This window comes from Brachyhypopomus gauderio, unplaced genomic scaffold, assembly GCF_052324685.1.
Source record: "Brachyhypopomus gauderio isolate BG-103 unplaced genomic scaffold, BGAUD_0.2 sc162, whole genome shotgun sequence".
In the NCBI taxonomy this organism is placed as follows: domain Eukaryota; kingdom Metazoa; phylum Chordata; class Actinopteri; order Gymnotiformes; family Hypopomidae; genus Brachyhypopomus; species Brachyhypopomus gauderio.
Window position 1 is genome coordinate 133,521 of NW_027506983.1, and position 16,653 is coordinate 150,173.

Genomic DNA, 16,653 nt, shown 5'->3' on the forward strand with positions numbered 1-16,653 from the left:
GCTGTGTGCCGTCTGCCTTCTCTAGACTCTTCTCTAGAGTCCTGGGGGCTCATAACACACACACACACACACACACACACACACACACACACACACACACACACACACACACACACACACGTAGCATCACTGTGACATTTCTATGTGTCTCTCTCTCTCTCACACACACACACTCACACACACAAAACTGACTATATATTGATTAAAATAATACCCAAAGATGGTACACAGTGTTGATTGCACAGAGCAGGGGGCCCACACTGCAACATCCAGATGGAATATGAAATGTTTATGTGTGTGTGTGTGTGTGTGTGTGAGAGAGAGAGAGAGAGAGGGAAATGAGTCTAGGGTTCTTGTAAAGTAACCCTAGACAAGTGTAGCACTTGGTGATCATCTGAAAGTACACCCTAAGGCCATTACATAAGTTGCAGTGCGTTTTGACCTTTCTGTAAGTCCTACTTCACAGGCATCCTGGGCTTGACTGGGCCCGGTGGGGCAGGGGTGATCGTGGGCCATTTGGGAGTGAGTGGGTGTGATTTTTGGGGTGAGTGGGCATGATTGAGGATGAGTCGCGGCTGATTGGTTGTTCTGGTCATCGAACCACGTTCATGGGTGACTCTCCCCATGTTGAGATGCACCGGGTCAAAGGTCACGCTGCGCCTGTCGGGGTGAAAGGTGAAAAGATTGAGGTGATGTGGTAGGGATATGGGTCAGTAGTCCAGTCCCATTTCAGAAATCTTATTTTACACACCAGTGGGGCTTCGCAGCAGTCACAGTCAGACCACCAACACAATATGTCACGTGACCACTGAGAGTTAGAGTACGTCAGTCGGTCACGTCAGACACACGCTCACCTTGAACACGCTTCATTGGAGCATTAAACCTGAGCAGTAACTAGACCCTGTGTGTGTGTGTGTGTGTGTGTGTGTGTGTGTGTGTGTGTGTGTGTGTGTGTGTGGACTGTCCCCGCAGGGCAGCACAACCTGTTTAATCTAATAAAAGGGACAAATTATTGGGGGACGTTGAGAGCTGCAGCTGTGTTGTAACTTACATGGACTTCAAGCCTACAGAAGACCAGGACAGTCCACACAGGGCCAACCCTAAACACCTACATACACTTAGAGGACAGTCCACACAGGGCCAACCCTAAACACCTACAGACACGACCATCACCAACTGCACAGTCATGAATGTTATGAAAGACAAACTCTCCACTCAAAACCATGTGATCTTACGGTTAAACCTTGCATCAGACATCACACAAAAGGCATCAAGTGAGGTGAATTCAAAACCCTACACACCAGAAAGACAGCATGTTCAAATTTTTAGAATTTCAGTACTCAGTACTTGTGTTCAGTAGTAAGAGAACATAAAACTCAAATATGCAATAACTGGTAATTAAACCCCCCCAAATTAATTCTACCTCAGCGTCAGGCCAGAAACTCTCATCAACATCACAGGCAACATTAGCCCCCGTCAGACTGGCTTGAGTCACCTGATCTGTCCTGACCAGCCTGAACCGTACCACCGCAACAAGGCAGCATTGGATGAGCTCTGCTCTGATGTTCTGATTTGTGTATGAACAGTTTGGACTCATATGGCCCATTTCCACTAGGGCCTGCTTGGCGCGGTACGGTTCGATTCGCGACGGTTTGTGAGTGTTTCCATTAGTACCAGGTCCCAGTTTGCCGATACCTTCAGGTACTATTTTCGTACCTACTCGCTCGAGGTTCTAACCGTTCCAAAGCGGTACAGTTCTGTGACGTGGAGGAACAGCATGACACTGATTGGCCAGGGAGTGTCGTCACAGGTTGCGTCACAGGAGAGCGACTCCTCCGCTATGCTATAGACTCCTCAGCCATTTTTAAAACAAAAGGAGCGAAGTCTGTTCCCTGGTCAAACGCCGAGGTACAAACCTTTCTGTTAATAATCAGCGATCAAAAAATCCAGGGCAAACTGGACGGGGCCACTAGAAATGTAAAGGTTTTTAGCGAGGTTTCCGCGCTAATGGCCACTCATGGCTACCAGCGGTCCGTTCAGCAGTGCCGGTCGGTCCAAGCTAAAAAAGCTTAAAAGCGATTACCGGGCGGTGAAGGACCATAACGGACGCAGCGAAGCAAAACCGCAAAGACTGGAAATGGTTCCGGCAAATGGATGCCATATACGGTCACCGGCCAGCCAGTAACGAAAGAGAAAACGTGCTGGACACGACAATGTCGGTGCTGGAGGCCTCGGAGAATGGTGAGTGTATTGTGATTTCACAGTTTTACTAGGCTCGTAAAAGATGTAATATGAAGGTAATATGAACGCATCTATTGTAAACGCAGGAATTTAGAGCTGTGTTTATAGTTAATGTTACCACCACAGTCACTATTGTACAATAGCTAGCTCTTAGCCTTGCTAGTTGCTAGTTAGCTGTAGCCATAAACAAAGCATGAGCAGCGATGACGTGCTACACATTTTGTGCAGTTACGCTATATTGTTGTTGCTTTCACGGGAATGCTTGTGTTTAATATTTGTTATTTTTTACGTTCAAGATTCCCCTTCCACTGACGAGGCGAGCGGAGTTGGCGGAAAATGTTTCCTTCAACCGGGCTTTCCTCGGGGTGCTTGGCGAACTTGTGAACACCATGCGAGACAGACGCCAGTAATAGGGTGACCAAACGTCCGTATTTCCCGGGACATGTCCGTATTTCACGTCCTGTCCCGGGCGTCCCGGGATATTTTTTAAAACTGTGGAAATGTCCTGGGTTTTTAAATTACGTTAATCGGGCCATTAATTCTACAGGCACTAGGACCCTGAGCATGGCGCTGTATGACACGGAATCCCTGAGCCTCATCAGTTGAGCCTCATCATACTCAACTGGCGGAGAACCAACAACTTACTTACGTTCGCCAACACCCCCCCCCCCCCCCCCCCCCCCCCCCCTCGACAACTTACACACAGTGTCCTGGTTTTCCCAAACAAAAATATGGTCACCCTAGCCAGTAAAAGTACACAAAATGTTGCTTGTAGTACTATAAATATTTATTTCATATAAAGCTATACGTTATTTTTAGGTAATTTGCTTTTTGCACTTTTTTAAACTATAACTATATTATTTACATATGTTGTACTTTAAATATCTATATTTCATAATAAAGTTTGATATCATTTGATTGTATGACTGATGCTTTTTATGCAGGGTGTGTTCAGCCTGTTTGAGTAATACCAAATTATTATCAATAATTAGCGCAACCACATACAATAATGAAGATAAAGATAAATAAGATACAATAATGGTATGTGTTAAGGGGCATCGACCGGTGTTGTGGTCGCATACAAATGATGTCACGACACTACAACCCGCGCGCAAACAGCGCCTCCACCCACATTGTGGTGGTCCACCATTGTAATGGAAACACAACGCGACCGTACCGTTCCATTGCGAATCGATCCGTATCGAACCGTGCCGCGCCAAGCAGGCCCTAGTGGAAATGTGCCATTAGTGATTCCACCGGAGCAAATTTGTGTTCATTGGGTTCGAGCTTTGATGAGTTGAGTTGATGATATTGAGTGCCAGTGCTTTCTAAGAGCACATGGTGATTTATGAAAGAGATTTGTGTGTAGTTTTTCATGAAACATTCAACAAATCTGAATCTTGTGTAAAAACAGGGGAAGAGTGTTTATAGTTTGGGGAAATGGGTCTGTGTTTTCGTGGATGGCGTCATGGTTTGGGATGTTTAGTAATTGTAATAGGCCCAGTTATAGTATGTAAGCAATTGAGGAAAAACTGTAAAATAATCTCCAGTGTGTGTGTGTGTGTGTGTGTGTGTGTATGTGTGTGTGCATGTGCGCGCGTGTGTGTGTGTCTGTGTGTTTGTGGTCTTTTAGCACATTTATTGTACTGTTTGTGTTCTCTCTTTACCTGTCATCTGCTAAAACTGCAGAAGTGAAATGATTGGTCATTTCTTCAGGAGGAACATGTTTGATTGACAGGAGATATGACAGGGGCGGGTCTGAGTTGATGTGAATTCAACTGAATTCCCAATAGAAAATATTGCCATAATGAGCTGCATGCATGCACGCATGTGTTTGCGCGTATGTGCCTGTGTGCGCATGTGTGTGTGTGTGTGTGTGTATGTGTGTGTGCATCTCCTATTTCTAAAAATGATATCTTGCATTAACACCTACTCCGTTCGTAATGAACAATGCATGGAATATCTCCAAATACTCCAAAAAAAAAAATCCAAATGCTACACAACTGATTAGCCAATGATACAGATCTTTATTATTTAATATTTAATCTAAATAATGTATCATTAAATTAGCTGCACATTTTGCTTATTGCAGATCATTTCTGATTAGATGTGAATTTGGTGTTCAGATATACTGCTGTTCTATATATGGAGAAATGTCTGTGTGTTTAACAAACTTCTTTATACTCAACCAGTAAGTGTACGTGAAAGATTTGTTTAGGAGATTCTTATACCAAAGGTAAACTACTCGGTCAACATTTAATTCCTCCTCCGTACATACAATGTAGTTAAAATGAAGAAATCCATATAGGTACATTTCAAGGATTTTTTTATTTAATCAAACAATTAACTAATCATGTATTAGTTATCTGAGCTGCCTGGTCCTAATTTTGTGCAAGATGTTGTGGCTATTTATTATAAGAGGTCCCGTATGGTTATTTATTATAAGAGGTCCCGTATGGTTATTTATTATAAGAGGTCCCGTATGGTTATTTATTATAAGAGGTCCCGTATGGTTATTTATTATAAGAGGTCCCGTATGGTTTGGTGGTCCCAAAGCCCATAGCTCCTCCCCCTTCCCACCTACTGATCTTCAGTGGTGTGTTTGGAGCCCATGTGGTATCAGTGTGATCAGACCCTTCATCTGTACTGTCACGCTCGCGTTTGACTGACACAGTCGGGCTCCTGCCAGTATCGTTATTACAGCCGGCATGGTACCCTCACCATTAACATCACCATCCTAGACCAGCGGTCGTCTGCTCCTACAGTCAGAGCTCATAACCTGAACTGTGTGTGACTTGAAAATCCATTAAATCATCGCAGTCTTTCCGAGCAAACTGGGTGATGTACATTTTACTGGGATCTCAACCCTGTGGGGTCGAGACAGAGAGAGACGGACATTGTCCGACTCCTGTGACCAGCGGGTTGTGATGGACTGGCGAGACCGGGCTGAGCTACTGTACATTCACGTGAGCTGTCTGGTAGGAAAGGCACTGTAACACGAGAGAAGTGTTGGTGAACCAGCTGCTTGCCGTAGCTCATAGACACGAGGCAGGACTCCCCTCACACACACCAGTGCAATGCTCAGAAGGTCCTGTAAGACATTATCTATAGCAAAACAAACGCTAAAGAATTTACATTCAAGATTTTGGGGGGGAAATTTTCCCTTGAGATGTGCTTTGAAATGTTGAATATACTAGTTATTCTCTCTCTCTCTGGAGAGATGAACGAGTTTTTAGGTGGTGATCATGAATCCATCTCACTGTACCTATTTACACATGCATGGCTTGTCCTACATTTGGCTTCTGTGCAGTGAGGTTGCTGGTCCCGAATGTCCCGCGGGGCCCGGCCCAGGGCCCGGCCCCCTTCTTAGGGGTGTAACAGAACTGATCTGACAACAGTGAAGTGATACGAAATATATATCGAAAAGTCATATTTTTAATGAAATATTCTGGAAGGGTTTATAAACAACTACACGCCAATCACCTGAAGTTTGATGACCTAGTGTCAGACCTCTGTGTATGTAGACCGTGTTAGTGCATGTGTGCAGTCTGGCTGCTCTTAGTGAGCACATGGCTCATGCATTAATCAGCACTGCCTGTGTGTGTGTGTGTGTGTGTGTGTGTGTGTGTGTGTGTGTGTGTGTGTGTGTGTGTGTGTGTGTGTGTGTGTGTCAGGGTTGCGGTGCCGAGAGGCCTATGGTGTTGCTAACCGTACCATCATCTAGCCGGCGAATGTGAGAGACAGTAAATGGTGCCACTTTGTGTCACAAATTTTTAGATTCAGCGGAGATCAGGAGCACACCGGTGCCATCTGTAACTGTCTCTCCCTCCCTCACACACACCGTCTCTCTCATCACACACACGTCAGGTAGACAGCCAAAAAATTGACTTAACATCGTGACTTTATCACCATACGTTTACATATGAATCATATCAAACAAAAGCCAGCAAATTATTATATTAAATATATTTCCATCTGTCAAATACAATCATTTGTCATGTGAGCAGATATTCAGACTCACTGCAACTATTGTCAGACCTGTCTAAACTCACATTCCACAAATAGATGCCTCGCACTGCCGAACGTGAATTCTCAGGAGTTTGCCAAAACTCGTTTGTGCTTGGCTCTGTGTAATGTGTGAAGTTCACATGGGTGAGGTTGTGTAAAGTTAGTAAATGAATAATTTGTGTTTACTTCACTGCGCCCAGTAACCCGAGTTTGCATTGACTCATCTGCCTGACACCGTGTCCGGGGTGTCTGGGGTGCCTGGGGTGTTAGGGGTGTCCGGGGTGTCTGGGGTGCCTGGGGTCTTAGGGGTGTTCCGGGTGTCAGGGGTGCCCAGGGTGTTCGAGGTGTTCGAGGTGTCCGGGGTGTCAGGGGCAGGCCCGTTGACAGTCTTGCTGGGGCCCAGGACAAGAAAGTTTCATGTGACCCCCCCACCCCCCGGCTTACATCATTTGAATTTCCTCTGTAGCAGACAATCCTTGTGTTAGGTCATATAGTATATGATATAGCCACACATCAAAGCTGTTTCTGACAGCTGACTGGTTTATACTTGACGTGTCGCGAGGGCCCGCGCGGCGAAAATGGCGTAATCGCAGTGGCACCGCCCATGCACAAGGGCATCAAAATCAAATCAAATATATTTGTATAGCGCTTTTCACAACACTATTTTCGCATCACACGCTGTCTATTCACGAGGTCGTGCACCTCTCGAATTTTGTAACTTCGCGCGCCCCGCGCCTCAGCGCAATGAACAAAGTCATGTTTGCAGGGTTCATACACCTTTATAAGGTGGAATTAAAGCACTTGTACGTCACTTTCAAGGTCCATTTCAATATTTCCCAGCACGTTAAACTTAATTAAGTTAAATATTTACATACATACTCATAATGATTTGAAATAATTCGCTTTTTTATCACATTATTTAATGGTGGTTTATTTTCAAAATGCCCAATCTTAACGTCTTCACGTTCTCTCATGTTTCGTCCTGGAATTACAAGAGGCTCGTATTTGTTAAGGTAATACAAGAGAACTGTTCAGTCAGACAGCTATTTGTTGTGAAACGAAGCAGTTACAATTTCAAGCATTTTCAAGTACTTTAGCCTAAATTCCAGCACTTTTCAAACCTGGAACACAATGCAACATTAAAATTCGTCAGGTAAATGTTTTTCCTTTCTTTTCTGCGCTCCAGATTTCTGTATTTACTTTAACTATCCACCACTGTATTTCCCGCTGTTGGGCGGGTACCAGCCGGCTACAGTCAGTGCTGGATCAAACCATTTTTCAGTTGGAGGCGGGGGTGGATGCACTTAATGGAAAATATGCAGATAGGTAAAAAACATATATTTTAGCCATTGAGCTTATTTTGAGGACAGAATTTTATATTAATGAAAGATTTCATGATTATTTAAAATTATAGACTTTAAATAAAAAATAAATTGCTGGGCTCTTTGATGGGCCCCCCTGGCCCAGGGGCCCGGGACAACAGACCCGGTTGTCCCCCCCCTGTCGACGGGGCTGGTCAGGGGTGTTCGGGGTGTTTGGGGAGTCTGGGGTGTAGCCTCGTCCTAGACCAGGGGTACTCAACTGGCGGACCGCGGTCCGGATCAAATTTAGTTGAGTACGCCTGTCCTAGACCATTACTGGTTCCACTTGCTTTTGGTTGGGATTCTTTCGGTAAATAAAGTTGATATGTAATTAGGTAACTCCTAATTTAACAATCATAAATATTCACACTAGGGGTGACCTGCAATAGTCGCTGATTCGACTATAGTCGACTATACCCCCTATTCGTTCGTCATAGTCGAATGTACCATTCTAACTGCATGGGGGTGCCCAAGGATGCTGCTAAGAATTAGTTGTTACATGAAATGTCTTTGTTTTCGTGATATATAGCCCTTTGTCAAATAAAATCATCCTAATTTTTGTTAATAAATATTTTTAAATGATGTGTTCACATTAACAATAGGCTTCTTCCTTACTACACATTAATAAATCACACCCTGCAGTTGCACCATCCAAATGAACGGAGCTGAACACGCTACAGGATAATCAGCATCTGCCGAGATTATAATGTCTACTAAAAAAACTTCAAAAGTATTTTGAAAAAGATGAAGATGAATCAAACAAAGTAAAGTGCAAGTTATGTCATCAATGTCTTTCATTTCGCACGACAACAACCAACATGGCATAACATTTAAAACGCGTAAGGCAAAAAAAAAAAAACAGTTCAGCCGTTTGTTGTTTCGGTCGCGTCATCTCGTCTCGTCGCGGTGCGTCTCGATAAGTAGGCCTATAAACATTTTTTGTTGTTGTTTGCTTTTTAAACCCCGTTACTTGAATCTTTACTTATAATTTTTGTATATTGTGTGGCATTTTAAAAATATTTTCAGGCAGGCACATTTTATTTAAAATATTTTTGCCATTTTGCACAGTGCCTGTCTGACAGTTCGATATGTGCACTGCGCACTGACGGTTTATGTTCTCTAGCGTTTCATTAAAAAATAAATAAGTAAATAAATAAAAGCTGAATAAAGCCAACCTACCATGTTTATTCATTTATCTGAGTGTTTTAGGTTTTTACTTTGAAGTGGAAAAAAGTCCTGAATGAGAACGGGATCCTGTTTAAGGTCCTCAAGATAAAAATAAAAATAAAACCCGATTGGACTATTAGTCGACTAAAGGGAAAATCTGATGAATCAGATTCGACTATGAAAATCCTTAGTTGAATACACCTCTAATTCACACTCTCAACCATACAGACAGCAAGATAAATGTCACACACACAGAGAGACCAAACACACTCATCTGAATAAATCTCTCTTACACACATGCGGTCACAGTGTAGTCACACACATGCGTACATAGTAATTTATACCTGTTCTGTGTCTCCATCTGCACCTTGCAACTGTTTCACAACAGAACTTTCTTGCTTCTGACACACAGTCATTTTGAATGTAAGAAGGTGTGTGTGCGCGCGAGACAAGCTGAGCCTCCTACACAGACTTAAAAAGCTGTTTGGTTATGAGCCATAGGTGGCCTTTATCGCCGTGCCGACAGCGACAACATCGCCAGGGGAACCATGTCCCCTTTCATCTGTCTAATGGACATTCCAGTGCAGCCGTCTGCTAGCTACCTGACGCCATGCGTTAAACTCCAATCCAGCTACATTTAGCCTTGTCATAAATAGCAGATTAGGCTGAACCACATACTTTATACCCTCCCTACGGCCACCCTTCTGTTTTAATGAAGCCATTTCCAGCTTGTAAAAGACAGACAGGGATGTAGAGAGAGAGTGATAGAGAGAGATAGAGAGAGAGAGGAGGAGAGGGATGTTGATGGCAGGAATGTGTCAGTCCTATTCCCAGTGAGTGTTTAATGCATGGTGCTGAGTGAGGTGAACAGACCTGGCTCGGTCAGGACCAGCGGAAGCACTCCACAAGCATCTCTTCTTTCATCTCTCATCTCTCCTTCCCTCTCATCCCTCTCTCCCCCCCCCTCTCTCTCTCTCTCTCTCTCTCTCTCTCTCGTGTTTCACATTGTTTCCTTTCATTGTCTTTTCTTGTGCTCATGTTTGTGACAGTATTGCTCAGAGAAAGATTGAGGGAAGAACGGAGATAGAAAAACAGCTTTAGACACACACACACACACACACACACACACACACACACACACACACACACACACACACACACACACACACACACACAATCAGCTCAGATTTACTGCATGCATTAGTGCAGGCCTCTTAGGGAACATGTGTCATTGTAACTCAATAGAAAACCCAAACTACTTTTCCCCTCTATCCACAGGGCCCTCTAACAACCACAGTCAATACTGTGGGAACCTCAGTCATTACTGAGATGATGCCGATTCAATTCATTACATCGTCCTGGTTTAAGTGACAGAGTGCACAATCAACAAAACCTCATATTCTGCAATACAGGTAATATATATACTTATTTTTTTTTAAAAAGGGTCAATCAGAAAGACAGCTGACGATTCAATGGATGACTTGTCTGTCTCTCTGGTTTAACTTTACCTTCAATAAAATAATAATAATAATATATCTTCATAAGGATGGTAAGGTATATTTTAAACACATTAGGCGTACGTATTTTAGGTTGAAGGCACATCATTTGCCAGATTTTATAGGGACGGAGACACATCTGAATATTCAAACGAACACCACAGAAAAACCACATCATTAACTTTTTCATTATGTATGCAAAAGACTCCAGCTAAATGGATGCAAATATATGGATCGAAAGTGCCATCTTACTAGGGATGGGGGTGTGGCCAGGCGCGGGAATGTAAAGCGGTGGAACCAGCGTGGTGTGGCTGCCTTTTGTTTCTTTAATATCCCTGGAAAATCTGGTTAAAAGCGAAGGACGTGCACAGAGTTGCCGTCGTCGTCGTCGGTGAAACGCTTCCTCGCGGCTCGCGCAGCTGTCTGACGCAGAGAGGGGAGCAAGATGAAACAAAGACGAGATCTCCGTCGTTACGATTTAACACTACTGTAAAAAAAAAACGACAAATCACAGAACAAAGGAGGAAGTAAACACTGAGACAATCTGACGCGCCACGGAAAGACGAATTTTAAGCACGATTTGAAACTTTTTGTTTCATGTTTGACTGAGAGGGCACGGAATGGAAATGTCTGCCATCTTTTCCACGAGAGCCAAATAAATTCATAAAATTCAGCAAGTCTCCCTCACAGCTAAAAACCTCAAAGTTTTATTGGAGTCTGTATTGGTGTACGACAATATGGAGGGGCAAGTTGAGGTTGGGGCAGGCGGAGGTTGGGGCAGGCGGAGGTTGGGGCAGAGGGAGTTTGGGGCAGAGGGAGGTTGGGGCAGGCGGAGGTTGGGGCAGGCGGAGGTTGGGGCAGGCGGAGGTTGGGGCAGAGGGAGTTTGGGGCAGAGGGAGGTTGGGGCAGGCGGAGGTTGGGGCAGGCGGAGGTTGGGGCAGAGGGAGGTTGGGGCAGGCGGAGGTTGGGGCAGGCGGAGGTTGGGGCAGAGGGAGCTTGGGCATGTGGTGTGCAATTCTGATGTTGAGTTCAGCTCAGTTCATATCAACCTGGAGCAGAAATATTCCACATCAATCACTTTGATCCCCAGAATTGACGAAGAGCCCAAGAAGAGTTGAAGAACAGCCCGTCTCTCTGAGACGAACTCTAAACTCGCTAATCTCTGTACACACACTGAGACACCTGAGAACACTCCATCAGCAACAGAACTGTGACCATCCTAACCTAATCCTGATAGGCTAACGGCTATCATTATCACACACACACACACTGTTCTATGGACTGTAGTTATTACACACACTGTTCTATGGACTGTCGTTATTACACACACTGTTCTATTGACTGTCTGACACACACACTTCTCTGAACTATCATTATTACACACATACACACGGATGGTTCGTGCTGGCCGGTGCCTCTCAGGGACTGTGACACATTGTTAGAGAAATGTTCTTGGTATTAGGAAGCTCACACTGTAGTGTACAATGAGCTCGCTGGTGACAGACGCTGGCGTGTTTGGGCTTTTGGTTCTGATGGAGGCACAACAGGTCTACTGTGGTATTAATCAGAAGGCACATCGGGGTGATGCTAATGACTACCGTTTGCCTTTGGCGCAGCCATTTAAATGAGTTTCCATGGCAGGGTGAGGTGGTCCTATCACTGTTTGCCCTCAGGTACTGCGGTCGGTCAGAGCTGGGCAGCAGCCAACCACAGCAGATGTCCATTCTAACCGACCAATAAACAAGCACCATTCTCATAAACAACAATATTCAGACAAATGGGAGAGAAATGAAGGACACGGATTCGGACATATACACACATACGCGCATGTATACACACACACACACACACACACACACACACCACGAAGGTCACTACCCTTCTCTACAGCTCCACCCATGTAGTAATTGTCTCTGTTCTGACAACTCCCCCGTGAAGACACTCAACACGATGTAAAGGAGAGCAGGATGAAGCTGTGTGTGTGTGTGTGTGTGTGTGTGTGTGTGTGTGTGTGTGTGTGTGTGTGTGTGTGTGTTACCTCTCCGCCTCCAGCCATCAGCATGTGGCCTTAACAGGATGTGACGCTCAGATCAGCCGTTGCAGGTTTTTTAAATAAATGATGCGATCTGCACGCAGACTGAGGAGGAAGGTAGTGACTGTCTCCCACCTCTCCTGCCCCCCCCACACCCCCCCACACCCCCCAGGGACAGGGCAGTGGACACCGATCTGCCCCTGCACTCTGCTCGTCCCACACACACGCACTCTTAGATCCATCAGAGACCCTAATGGTCCCCGGCTCTGGGATACGGAGCCGTCCTGCCGTCCTGCTGTCCCGCCGTGCTGCTGTTCTGGCTCAGGGAGGGTGTGGGTTCTCCGGCCCTCGGTTCTCCGCTGTGGTAGAAGGTGTGAGGTGATCTCCAGACTGCAGCGCTGGCCTAATGCGAATTTAATGACCTGGTGCCTCTAAATAAATGAGGGGGGGGCTAAGGATGAAGGTGACAGCACTCAGCTTTAGGGACTACGTCATCTCCCTACTGAACCAGAGAGAAAGAAACGAAAAAAAAAACCCCAACATACAGGACAATGTTCATTACTGTTGATTAAGCAGAAGAGAAAGAGTTGTCCACAGGAACTGGATGGACAGTGCTTGGACTGTCAGAACAGAAGTGTCCTGTCTCGTGGTGTTGTCCTGCTGAGGTGACGTGCTGGGTGTTCTTAAGAAGAAGAAGATTCCAATTCTGGAAGCAAAGATCAGAAGTCACATCGTGTTCATCTGGAAGGTCTCGCTTGGAGGCCTTCCAAGAAATGTCTGGCAAGCCACGCTGAATTAATCACGACTGTTACAATCTTTTCTCAAGATTCAGTCAGATTTAATGATCCATGTCAGCCACAAATAGTTTTATCAAGCAAATTAAAAGTTTTTTCTTCGAGGCCAAAAAAACACCCTGAACACCAGTTTCGGTTGGTGGATGCAGGCCAGGAAAAAAAAGAATCCTTAAGAAACTGAAAATATGTATAAACTATAAAATGCAGAAATCTGGGGTCGTCTCTCTGCAACAGGTCAAAACGCACCATCGGGCTTCTGCGCCAACATGGACTCCTTCCGCCGTTGTCACGGAGATCGATGATGACCCATGCCTGCTCAGATGTGGAAACCATCGTTTTCTGTCCAGCATTAATTCCTTCACAGGAAACACCAGCCCACCATAATGCCTGCTTCTTCAGTTCTGATTGAATTAACACGTAACTCAATTATGATTTAGCCCATTAGGGGACATTAGAGGGGCAGGAGAGTGATGTCACGGCGACAGAAGGCCCTCCCCGAGCTGGAGCGGGACTCTATGGTTCCTGATTGAGTCCACGCTGCGGGATCGGTCTTCTGCAGGACACACACGTCCAATCGGGCTCCCCCAGTAAACATCACAGTCCGCCTCTCTAATTGAGACTCTTGCCCACTTACGAGCAGACTCTCCTGTTCCCTTCAGTCCCAGAGACAGTGACCGCCCTCGTAGGCCCCGCCCCCAAGTCCTTCTGACATTCATCATTACTCCCTAATGTATTTATCAATGATAGAATAAACAAAAGGACTTCATCATTGTCCTGCCGTAAATTTACATGACTGGTATGTAATTGACTGAAGACAATTAGGCGCTTTTGTAATGGGGCCAATCTAGAATTATTGCTCCATTTTGAACAATGTAGATATAGTGTGTCTGCGGAACAGCAGAAGATGTAGAGTGGTACATAAACTAGCGCAATGCTAGCATCACAGATTAATCCTCCCAAACCCCCCACATGCGATTTAATATCTCTTCCAGAGTGCCCTAGTCGTACAGAAGCGCCTGTGTCTGGGGGAGCGCGCAGATAACGGGCCTCTCCTGACTCTTGGCTGGCATCAGAGGCCTAAATGGCCGACCTGCCTTTGGCATGGTGGGTGATTTGTCAATCACGGACACTCAGGGCTCCGTTTAGAGGCGTGCCGAGGCTGTGTGGCACATGGCACGACTTCAGAAGGGGCGGAGTCTTCCTCCAGGCTACAAATGCCACCGTTGTTCAGTCATGGCGGTGCCCTCTCTGCGCCCTGCGTATGAACACCTGCCCAGCACCGCCTCTGCACCGCACGCACACACGCACACACACACACACATACACACACACACACACACACACACACACACACACCTCCCCTCTCCCGCCCCAATGCTGATGATGAGCTCTCAGTGGTTCAGCAGGAGATGCCATTTCACCCCTCTCACACCATTAGCGACACGTTAATGCCCCTTCCTACTGCTGTTGGCATCGCAAGGCCTGCACGTGTGTGTGTGTGTGTGTGTGTGTGTGTGTGTGTGTGTGCACATCTAGAAGGTAGCAGTTTCATGCTGTGTGTTGTGTTTGTGGGGGGTGGAGAATGTAGATGTGTTTGAGTTTGAGCTTGTGTGTGGGGGGGGGGGGGGATGTAAGTCCTTCATGAATAAATTCACTTGGAATTATCACACACGTATGAACAAGTGTAACACATGCAAGGTGCAGCTGATCGGTATGAATGTATTGCTTTTCAAATACGTGTGGGGGGTGTAACCTCTTTTGCATAATGATGGAAATATGAATCTCGTTAATCCATTTTAAACACAGACAGATCACAGGAAAAATAAGAAATTAACATACTCATGATATACACACTAACACACACACACACACAGTAAGAGAACATAAGATACATCCTTCTCTGCTATGGCACACACAAGCGCAGTCCAACGTGGCTGTCTTTGCATAATTATGTAATTAACAAACTATGTTTATTTAATGTGCTCCGAATACATTAGGTTAAGTAGTTGGATATAATTATTACTAATTAATTACAGAATAAATAATGATTACTTGGCATTGGCCTATGCGTTAATGTGAGGGAGTAAACATGTAAATAACTGTTATCAATTATGTTTTTATAATTAAGTTTTCTTGTCCTATTGTTGCAGTATACCATTCAATTCAGGGACATATGTAATAAAGAAAGAAGACCGATAACTTGTGGCAATGATCGCAGGATTAGATTATATTATATATTATATTATATATATTATATTCAATATTAAGAATAATCGCTTCTTGCATGTTTAACCTTTTAGACGGCACAACGGAGCAATAAACAGCAGGTATTTAGTCATAGGCGACCAGAGAGAAATATGCCCACCCGGGTGTCCGCTAATTCGTTGTCATTAACCTTGTCAAAGTAAGGAAGAGAGAACACGGAACACTACTGGGATTTACGGAGCTCCTGACAGAAGGGAAAATCCATGAACCCCACCAAAAATAAAATAAAAGCTAGGACGAAAGTTACTGGCGATTAGAAGAGTTTGTAATGTGTCCTCTGAACTTTTATGCGAGACATGGTGCAGTGTTCGTATGGTGGAGATCAGCGCAGACAAACAAACGCTCTTACTTCCGGGGTGTCCGACTGTAGAGTGGCTAACACCCGACACTAGTGCGGCCATGTGCCGCCGACATCCTGCCGGCCGCGCGGTAACGAGGGCCGCACGTGTTGGGGGTTTAGAAGCTCGCGACAGAACGGTTCAGAGCGCGCGACGAAATCACAACTGCCGTCACTCACGCGCAGCCAAGCGGAACGTCATCAAGGGAAAACAAACGTTTAGCCTTCCCTCCCTTTCCGGTTAAAACTTTGAATGTTTTCTTACTTAAAAAGTCGTTCAGAGGAATCAGTAAACTGCAGCCGAAACTTTCTGAACAATATAGAGATCCGTGTAAATTCGAAGTCATTTTAAGTACATTTCTAACCGGATGCTCATCTTTAGAGACACAAGAGCAGGGCTGGGTATATTTAGACTAGTTGGCTGGCCTCGACACCACTGCGCCGCGTTGAATGCGGTTTTGAAATGTGTGTGTGTGTGTGCAGGCCAGGAATCCGCGAGCCACAGTGCCCTTCAAATGTTCTGCGTGAATGAAGTCATTCAGACATGGTCCCTGAAGCTACGCTAGTGCCAGCCCTCCAGCACCCAGTAGCGTTAGAAGATTGGTTTTGTGAAGTGCCCGCAAAATGTCTTGTGGACGTTTGTGCCGAAGGTAAACAAAACCGCTGGCAGCCGTGCCAACGCACACGCCCCTCCTCCTCCCCAAACCCCACCCCCCCCAGCCCAAGGCGTCTTCTTCATCAGGGTAGAGACAGAGAGAGAAAGAGAGACAGAAGCAGACAGACAGATAGAGGGAGACAGGCATATAGGGAGAGAGAGAGTTGTGTGTGTTCTGGTCTGAGGATCTAACTCTTTCTCCAGTGGAGGATTTTACTTCAGAGTGTGTTTGTAGTTGATTCCTTTTTCTTCCCGATACTCTTTGCTCCATGTTCTGACAGAGGGATCGTTGATGTT

The 16,653-nt window shown here is 45.3% G+C and overlaps 1 long non-coding RNA gene across 1 annotated transcript in view; it reads left to right on the forward strand.

Annotated features, from left to right (window-relative positions):
* LOC143501211 (uncharacterized) overlaps positions 1-13,429 on the forward strand; it is an 18,011-nt gene extending 4,582 nt beyond the window's left edge. Inside the window, exons 2-3 of the long non-coding RNA XR_013126853.1 lie at positions 10,056-10,189; positions 13,334-13,429. This is a non-coding gene — a long non-coding RNA (uncharacterized LOC143501211). The remainder of the gene's footprint in view (positions 1-10,055; positions 10,190-13,333) is intronic.
* Positions 13,430-16,653: the final 3,224 nt, after the last annotated feature.